Source organism: Halyomorpha halys, unplaced genomic scaffold (genome assembly GCF_000696795.3).
Source record: "Halyomorpha halys isolate HHAL.00 unplaced genomic scaffold, Hhal_1.1 Scaffold99.1, whole genome shotgun sequence".
In the NCBI taxonomy this organism is placed as follows: domain Eukaryota; kingdom Metazoa; phylum Arthropoda; class Insecta; order Hemiptera; family Pentatomidae; genus Halyomorpha; species Halyomorpha halys.
The window spans coordinates 1,557,536-1,568,132 of record NW_027108239.1 but is presented as its reverse complement, the minus strand read 5'-3'; the positions used below and the strand labels follow the sequence as shown (position 1 = coordinate 1,568,132).

The 10,597-nt window shown below is 31.4% G+C and overlaps 1 protein-coding gene across 1 annotated transcript in view; it reads left to right on the top strand.

Annotated features, from left to right (window-relative positions):
• Positions 1-10,597, top strand: part of LOC106677433 (high affinity cAMP-specific and IBMX-insensitive 3',5'-cyclic phosphodiesterase 8) — a gene marked incomplete in the record, with an annotated part of 452,021 nt that overhangs the window by 30,236 nt on the left and 411,188 nt on the right.

The following is a 10,597-nucleotide window of genomic DNA, read 5'->3' as shown; positions in this document are numbered from 1 at the left end:
AAAAGTGAAACAAAAATAGTTTACAACTATTTATTTTCCGACGTTATTCTTATCATTGTATCTTATGTTTGTATTTTTATTCTTATCATTGTATCATTTTGTATCTTTTTAGCCCTGATGAAGCTCTGCAAAATGGGGCGAAACGTCGGAAAATAAATAGTTGTAAACTATTTTTGTTTCACTTTTGACCGCAACCCTGACCATCTTCTTTTATATTAAATTATTATTGTTAGCAATTTTTGAAATTTTACTTAACATTTACAGCTTGGAAATTGTCTTCCGGTCTATTTAATATTAATATTCAGACATATTATTGTAAAAGTCTGGGCTGGATTATCTGGTATGAGATGTGTTGAAGCAGTCTTACCAGGGTACAGTGCTTCGGCCCCTTTCGATATCTTCGGCTCCCGCCATTACGGCCTAGCTTTATTGGCTACATTTGCTAACGATACAACCTTCTTTAAAGCTGTGTAAAAACCCTCTACGAGAAACAAGTGTTTTTTTTGTTGCTATATTGAGACTTTAGCTGGGCAAGAGACGTACTCTTTTTCCAAAATTTCGTTTTCAACCAGGGCAAATATATTAAATATTTTTACTTATTTCCTTTTTATTTAATCATGAATTCTTTCAGATTAATATTTATCTATTTCTTATTACTAATAACAATGAGAGATGGTTAATTATTCCAAATAAACAAAATTAAAATTACTTAAGAGGAAGCTATTTTTAAAATTCGGGATTTAAGTCCGTAGTATCCTTGGTCCTATCCTTTATACAGTTTTCACAGCTGACATTCCAACCCATCCTAACACAATCCTCACCAGGTATGCCGATGACACATGTCTATTGTCAGTGAACAATGATCCTTACATTGTATCCCAAACCCTCCAATCCCACATCACCACCCTTGAAGAATGGTGCCAAAACTGGAGGATTAAAATAAATTCCAATAAAGCCCACCAAATCACATTTACCCTTCGACGTAAACCCATGACCTCTTCCCCTACAATATCCTTTAATAATACCCCTGACTACTGACATGGAATCCTCATACAAGACTAAAAAGACAAGAAACTGCTCGTAGATTCCGACTATTGCAACATTTACTAGACAAACGGTCTAAATTGCCAATCCATTACAAAAGACTGATCTACATGACTATTATAAGGTCTATCTAGACATACGGAGTTGAGCTTTGGGGCTCCACTAAACCATCAAATTCCTCCAGAATCCAATCCTTACAGTCCAAAATCCTTAATGCTCCTTACTTTGTCACAAATCAAGTCATCCATCAGGACCTCAATATTCCATATGTTGCCGATTTGGCCAGAACCAGATACCGTACCTTCCATAATAAACTTCTCAACCACCCAAATCCACTTGTTTCTAACCTGGCTTCTCCTTCATTACCTAATAATCCTCCTAGGCCTCAGAAAAGAAGATGGGCTCGAGATCTTCTTCTCTAGAAATGTTATTGGAGTTCTATCAGTGGGTAGATTCTCCACATGTTTTTATCATGTTACTATGTCACCTACAGCAAATTTACTTGTTGTATATATGTGTATACAGTTGTAAATATCAATAAATAAATTATTATAAAAGTCCTGTCAAGCCATCTTAATGGGGATAAGACACAAGTGATATTCAAGTAACTTTAATTGCAATATAATCAAAATCGTCGGAGCAGTTTTTGAGACAATAATTACAAAATGTTGCGTGCGCATCACCATAACCTTCACTTACCACCTTGAGATGGAATTTCCTTTTTTTATGTTTTTATTTAATGCCATAACGACCTGGTGGGCCTTACATGATCAATATAACAGTTACATTTTTTGTTTTGTTTAACATTTTATTTTTGGGAGGAGGGTATAGCTTCGTATAGCAAAAGACATCCCTAACTATTTACAATAATATAAATATTGAACAATAATAATAACGATGAATTATTAATATATATAAAATAAATAGATAAAAATATTAATTCTTAAGAAGAGAGAAAAAGAAAAGTTACTAATAAAATCAATGACATTTATAGATTTAATAAAATAAAAAATAATGGGGGGGGGGGAGTTAATTCGATAAAAAGCCAAAGAGAAATAATAAATAAAATAAAACTGATTTAAATAATAGAATAGATAAATATAGAATTTATATTCTGCAGCCTGGGATTCATTCTTCGAGATGAGGTTGGTTTGCCCAAGTTGCAAATTACTACTCCTTTAACTGTCGGTAACTGGGGGTGGAATTTTATGAAACGTTTTTTGATGAAGTCTTCTATTGCTTCCATTTATAGTTCCCGATGTAATTGGCTATTTCTTACAAACCGAGGGGCATCCACTGTGATTCTTAGAACCTTATTTTGAAATGATTGTATTTTTTTCCTTTTCGTAAAGGGTGTCGCTCCCTAGACTTCATAGCCGTGCATCAGTAGGAGATGTAATTAATCCTAATGCTTTCAAAACTCCAATTTCTTTGTAATTCAGGAAAACAAACCCCTTACTGTATGTTTTATATTGGTAAGTGAAAGTGAAATCTGGCTATTGTAATAGCTACAATGGAAAAACAATAATTATCTAATACCTTTCATACCTTATATTCATCCGTCGTTTATTACTATTAATAATGAAATAGGGTTTATATTTTCAAATATACAAAATTAAAGGCACTTAAACATTTTAATCGTTTTTTTTTTTTTAATGTTTCTGCGAAATTTCATTTTCAGGGGTTCCTCGAAATGTGAAGAACGATTATCAATTATATTCCTATCTGTGCTCCTATGTGTTTTATGGCGTGGAATAAGGCATTTGACTACATAGAAAAAAAAATTTAAATAACGTTGATAATATTGTTTTGTCATTTGGATAAACGAATTTTGTGGAGTCTTTAAAGTAGTATTTTTGCAATTCGGTACTACACTAGAACGATAAGGAATATAACTCATTATGTATAATTGCTCTAATGTGTAAGAAAACTAAAAAAACGAAATAAATTAAAATAAAACTCGCACTGAGCAGACTAGACTAGCATATGTTTATGTCGAAATGACGTCATGCCAAAACAATGATAGTGGCTTGCTTTACATCGATATACTGAATTTAATCAAAACCGTTTGAGCCCATTTGAGAGAATCTGAAAAACATGTTAAAAATAATTTATAAATTGGCACTTCCAATGCTTCTAACTGAAAATGTTGCTGATATTACAGTACAATGCATGTACCAGACTTGTAATTCCAGTTTTTCAGTTTCGTACTTTTTGTTTTTGAGGTTGGCTGCTCACAACCAGGCACGCTTATGCTAATACATACACATAGTTACTATTTATTTTATGGCAGCATCAACTAACACTGGTTGAGCCGCGGGAGTTTGCTACAAAGGCCGAGGAAGTTAAGGCGTCAATTTAGCAACTCAGTAACTGTCGTGACACTGGTTAGAATCCGGCTTGGGTGTCGAATTTTATTTCGTGGCGGTCCCACGGCAAAAAAAAAAAAGGGTACCTAAAGGTACCTTAGTACTTTAAATGTATTATCTCCACCAACATGCTCAGCCAGAAAGCCATTAATGCATAAATAAATTTGACAGATTTGTAATTATATAACGTATTGAATAACATATAAGCCCAACATCATCTGGAAGACAGAAGCCCAGACTAATGCATGACATTCTGCTGTAAATTTCTGCAATTATCAATTTTTATGATTATCATTGTTATTTATTCTATAAAAATTAGTAGTTTTTGTTTATTTATTTTATTCTTCACTTATATAAATATTGTTATTTTGTTTATTTTTCAAAAATAACTTATTTTTATTATTTAAAACTATTCATCAATTATAACATTGTAAAGAGGAAGGCGGTGTCTTTTGTACAAAACTACTGGTATTGGTACTGGTATTAGTATTTGGGGGGGGGGGGGCAATTCCGGCAAGTGGCCCTATGGGTCCTTTTTGCCAACCCCTAGCTGCTACCTAGGTTGCCGCCGTATACTAACCAAGGTGGGAGTGTCAAGATTCATTCTTCAGGACCGCCAAAAAATGAATGTTTAACTCGAACCCACATCGTACCGAACCGAAGCCTGCGCCCCAACCCGCGCGCACGTCACATCCATTTTGTTCAAAACTTGGTAATAAAGAAACATACATAAAAATACATTTTTTATTCCCTAATTAGAATAATAAAATGTTTATTTTAAAGACACCATTTATAATTTAAATTCTTGGAGAAGTTTGTCGGGGGGTGCGGTCAGCAAAGAAGAACATAAATAAACAAAACCATGTTTATTTATTTTATGCCAAATGGTTTTGTTTATTTATGTTGTTCTTTGCTGACCGCACCCCCCGACAAACTTCTCCAAGCATTAATCTACGGTCAACTATCTACACCTCATTATAATTTAAATTGTTAAAAGATTGTTCGTTGAATTGTTTGTGATATTTTATCAAAACTATATTCACCAAAGCCTACTGAAAATTCTGATTTTTATCTGTCAAAGGCTAGAGAGTACGCACGCCGCCTCTTCAAAAGGCTCCGTTGCAAAGTGCCCCCCCCCCCTGCCAGGGCAAGTAGGTAGGCTTTGATCTCGTCTGATATCATTGCTCCAGCATAAGAATTTGCCGAAACATGGAAGCTTTTTCTCTTGCCCCCTCACCAAGGAAACTGTTTTGTTGGGGGACATCCTAAGTAAAACACAACATACTTTCCAACAATGCTCCTTCCTCAAAACACATTCGACATTGATCAATGATAAGAATATAGAGCGTAATCTCGCTAATCCGAACTAATTGCTACAGGGGGCTATTCGGATTACTGAAAATTTCGGATTATAGAAAGTATTAGAAAAAATGTTGTAAAAAAATTCAATAATAAGAATATACATAACTATTTTTATTTATTTAACATATTTTATTGGAAATTTGAATATTAGAAATTTAAAAAAAAAATTCAAAACCGTCGGACATTAAAATAGTTATAAACTATTTGTTTTTTTTACCGCAACCCTGACTATCTTCTTATAGTTTAAAAAAATTGTTTTCTCTTAGTGATGATTTAATTTGTTAAAACCAGAAGATGGATTCATCCTGAAGTGAAAAAATGTATAAATAAAAAAAACTCTTTGTATGGATTTATTTAAAACGTGATAAAAAAAAAAATTAGTCCACTAACAAAATTTGTATTATACATATTTATACTATTAATTAAATTAGTTTTACTGAATCAAATGATTTATACAAAAGATAATATGTATTTCTAATACCAACAACATATATTATGAATACTTTTATAGGAATTAGATAACCCGATATCGAAACTAAAAATTTCCACTTTGGATTTTCACGGTGATCACAATAACTAACCTATAGATCGGGAAGTTAAAAATGTCCTTTACACATGTGAACTTTTTGGAAACAAAAATTTTATTGCTTGCTGATTTTTCTAAACAATTTTTTTACGCTTGTTTGGATTACCAAGATTACACTGTATTTAAACCTTTTTTGATATACACATTGGTAATAATATTTATTTGTTGTATCACTGTATATATGATACATTTTTTAAATTTTATATGTAGCTTAGAAGTGCTGAGGAACCGGAAATTATTTTTATTTGTTAAAATAGATGAAATAAAAAATAGATAAATGTTATATAGTCATTTAATTTTTCGTATTATTATCAATAATAATATATAAATATTATAAAGGAATTAAGATTCAAATATGAATGTTGATATTCCCTAGCGAATGTTCTATCTTTAAGTTACATTTGGTTTATCCCATACAGACATTGCGCAGATCTTTTTTAACGTTTCTGTTTATTTGAGCTTGGTGCTATTTTTAGTGATGTAACTATTCAGATATTTGATAAAACAAAGGCCAACAGAATTTAGGAACCTAAAGTGGTGAAAATATTTTTTAAACTTACCAGTTGTCCCGTACGGATCATTTCTATGATGGTCATCGAATGGTTATATTGTGTGTAAATAGGTAAATGCATGTATTTATAAATAAAATGTATCCTATTTTAAAAGTTAGCTATGAACAGTCTCTTTATAAAATTTTTTTTACATACATGTATTTATGAATTATATGTTTAATTGCAAAACATTCAACGAGCCGATAATGGCTTTACAAGATATAAATTTTTTTTAAAACTTAATTGCCTTACCAGATAGATGTTTGCCTAAAATTAGTAATCTCTCTTGTTTACCAAAAATAATTTTTGTGTTATGCGCAAATAAAATTTCATTTTAATAGTACAAGAGCCCAAGAGGAGAAAAAAGGCAGTTATTTCACCCCAATTTTTTATTACTTTGATGAAAATTATGTATAATTAATAATCAAAATTGATGAGTCTGCCAAGTATACGTAGGGGGAATAAAAAATGGCGGCTGTTTGAAAGCGATAAAAAAAAATTATTTTTTCATTCGGAGCTCTATATCTTAAAAAGTAGGAACAACACAAGGAACCCAAGAGAACGGCATTTAAAGAAGAGTAAATTTGCTAAAATATGAGCCCTAAAAGAGATATTCACGTTAAATAGTTCTCGAGATATAACTTCTTAAAAAGCAACTTTCCATAAAAATGTTGTATGGGACGTACTGAAAGATCAGTAGTAAGTGAATTTATTTAAAAAAATCTATATCTTAAAAACCATTTGACGTACAGATGTCTATTAGCTCTCAAATTAAAGCTAGTTTAATGAGCTATAAGGTAGTTTATGATGTTTTTCTTCGTAGGAGTAATAGTTTTCATGAAATTTGCAATTATAAATTGATTTATAGTTGTTCGGACAAATTTTTATTTGCCAAATTTATATTCATATGTGAATATCATAAAAACTACTACCCCTACGAAGATAAGTGTCATAAACTACTTTATAGTCCATTAAACTAGCTTTAATTTGAGTGCTAATAGACATCTGTACATCATAGTTCCTAAGATATAGATTTCTCAAAATACATTAACTAACTACTAATCTTTCAGTAGATTTTTAAGAAATTTAGCTTTTTAAAAAGCTATATCTCGAAAACTATTGGACGTAAATAGCTCTTTTAAGGCTAATATTTCAGCAAATTTACTTTGCTTTAAATAATTTCCTCTTAGGTTTTCTAGTATTGTTTGAAATTTTAAAGATATAGAGCTCCGAATGAAACATTAATTTTTTTAACGTTTTGAAACAGCCGCCATTTTTGTATTCCCCCTACCTATACTTGGCAGACTCATCGGTTTTGACCAGCAATTATACATAGTTTTCATTAAAGTAATGAAAAATCGGGGTGAAATAACAGCCTTTTTTTCTTTCAGGCTCTTGTACAATAAGCACTGGGGCATCCTGATTTGGTTCACAGGTATGAGTGATCGAAACCCCAAAGAAAAAAATCGGTTAATCCTTTCAGAAGATAATATTTATAATTTATATTTTCTTAAAATAATATAATATAATAAATTACCGAAATATGAGAGTATGATACCATTGACTGGGCGTCATTTTAAAATAAAAGCTAGACGGTAAAAATTTATATTTTTCGTCATTAGTGGTGAAGGTAATCTTCTTAATCAGTGTCCAATCAATGATATAACGTTTCTTAATGGACACCCTTCTATTATGGGATATTTAACAAAGTATGAATTTAATGCTTCATAATTCATAAATTTGTAATTTCTTGTTAAATGCCAGTGATGCGGCTGGAGAGAAGCTCTTGGAACCCTGCCTTGCCTTCTAGACGGAGGCTGCAAGTTCTCCTGCCCAATGTAAATAATATAAGTGCGAATGTGTGTTTATTTGATTGTTACATAAATTTAATTTTCTTTGTCTTGTCCATAAATTGTTTTTAATTTTTTTATTATTCGATTAGTTTCGTTTTATAATATAGATAGTTTTACTTGCCACAAATCATGATAGTATTTTCCTTTATTCATATATTTCTTTATTACTATTATTTTGAATTGAATTTTTTTTTCTTTTAATTCTCTTTTTTCCCCTCTTATTCTTCTTTGATTGTAAAATATATGTTGTATGAATGAATATTGGAACGTTAATAATTAGTGCCCTTAATTTGTGGCAGATTGTATTGATTCTCTTCAATAAAAATAAAATAATTGATGATTAAAAAAATAACTTGTTAAATAATCTGAACTTTTATTTATTTGTAACTTGATTTATTTTTTTGTCGGCTTTTGGCCGCGTCTGCTTGAATCTGAAAGTCCAAACAAGAACAAAAAAAATACGTAAAATACTTTTTCTCTAATTTTTTCCAAAGATTTTTTTTTTTTTTTTTTTAAATTACAGCAATTGAAATTATTTCTTCACATGTTTGATGTCCCCTTTCTTTTATTTAAAGTTTAATTTTGTCACTAGTTATTTTACCTACATTGGGCTCCAAACATTTAACATAGCTCGGATTTTATTTTAAATAAAAGATTTGTTATTTTAAGGTAGATTATTTAAGCCACAGCAAGTAAGGGGTTGATAATAGTTGTTTTTTTTAATGTATGTATATGTTATATATACATAAAATCAAATCTTAATTTTTTTTAATGGGATGGTTCGGGCTATGCTATAGTTGATAAGCGAGAGTTATAAAAAATATATTTATTGCTACTAGTGTATGGGAATATTAGTCCTTAGTGTTGTTATCGGGTCAACTTTCATGATGAAAAAAAAATTACATGGTGCAACCGATGGTGGAATCGAATCACTCGTCTGAGTGATCACTTTTAATGAATCACGATCTCTGTTCATATTTTTTTTTTATGTCACCTGAACCCTGAAAAAAAAACCCGTGTTGCCCGCCTCTAGTTGCAACGAGTTGCTTTTAATTGCTAACAATCTGTGTATATGCAGCATTTTACCTAATAAAGATATAGTACCTACATTGTAATTGCACAATGCTCTACACTTAATCTCTTTTGAAAAAACCTTCACCTAGGTCGAATGTGTGCCATTACAATTTTCTTTTGGATAATTACTTATAGCTTGACCGTTTAGATAATAAAGAATAAGATGACGTTCAAGAAATTAATTTTAAAATTGTAAAAATTATTTATTGAAAATCAACGTTTCGACCCACATTAAAAAGGTTTTTTTATAAAATGAATCTTCAATGATCAGTGAGTCAATACATGAAAATATCAGAATATCAGGTAATATTGGCCAGACTGAAATTCCTCCCCTCCACTGGCGGATATTTGATATTTTCTAGACAGCGGTTTTCGGATGTTGCTTGTGCTTTTTGGACCTACAAGTGACCTATAAGAGACTTGAATTTCTGCTTAAAAACGAGTCTAAAGGACAAGGAATGCTGTGGTACTCAAGGCCAACTCATTCCTTCTTTAGCAAATCCTTCCCAAATATCAAATTGTTGTCTATAAAAATTTTTCCTCCGTGATTATGTTCCGTGTAATTTTGGGCGAAGAAATATTCATCAAATATATTCGAATATCTTCGAACAGAAATATAATATTTTAGGGACTGATGTTGTAAGTAATATTACGAAAACTTTTATTTCTTAAACAAATATTTGTTGGTGGATTTGCAGATTTGGCTGAATAATTATATCCAAACCAGTTATACATACTTGTATACATATACATTTTTTTTCGCCTTCTCCACGCCTGCCTGTATTGGGCTATTGCTTTCCAATTTGCTGCATGCAGCTCTTTCTTATCTTTGTTGTTTCTGTCTATCCATCTGATTTTTGCTAACTATAGTGGCATTCATTGTTGTGTAGAGATGTCTTGATGGATTATTTCGTCTTTACCACTTTGCTTCCATATCATGAGATATTAAGTGACTAGTCTCATTCACCACAAATCTCAGTTCACTGTTAGTTCTTCTCCTCCATGTGCTAAGGGTCTGATCCGAGATCGCTCCTGTAATTAAGTATTACAATACTTTAATTATATATTCCTCATATATACACATACATAGACAGGTTGCCCTCATATACATTTTCACCCCTTTTTCATTTTTTTTTTTTTTTATAGAAAATCAAATGCTGAGATAAATTCATATTGTGCACATTTTTGATCCGAGGCGTCCTGAAGGAAAAATTGCCAAAAACTCGAAGAAATATTTTGCTGTTGTTGAAGATTTGTGTGCAAACAATGCGGAAAACGAAAAAATGGTTTTATAATCCTATTTCCCACGAGAATCTGTCATCATAATTTGATTTTCATTGACCGACAGAGGAACCTAAAATGACAGCCATGATGATGACGCCTCAATTATGACAGCAAATCCTTGCTGGTAATTGTATTATCCAACGGGTTTATTCAATTTTTTGTAGGAAATCCGTAAAAAATATTTGCGGTTTTCGATGATTTACGCTTTCAGGACGCTTCGGAACAAAAATATGTTCGATATGAATTTCTAAAATCTAAGCTCCTAACAAAATACGCTAACAAAAATACCCCATTCCATTTGAAATTCCAGAGTTAGTTGTTGTGGAGAAGATTAGAAAATTATCAATACTATTAAAATATTGACCATGTGCCATTGACATGTTAACCAAAATAAAACTTAAAATTGTACAACTGGCTCATTACCAGTGATGCGGCGAGAGGGATGCGCTGGGATCTTTTGAGCTCTGCTCTACC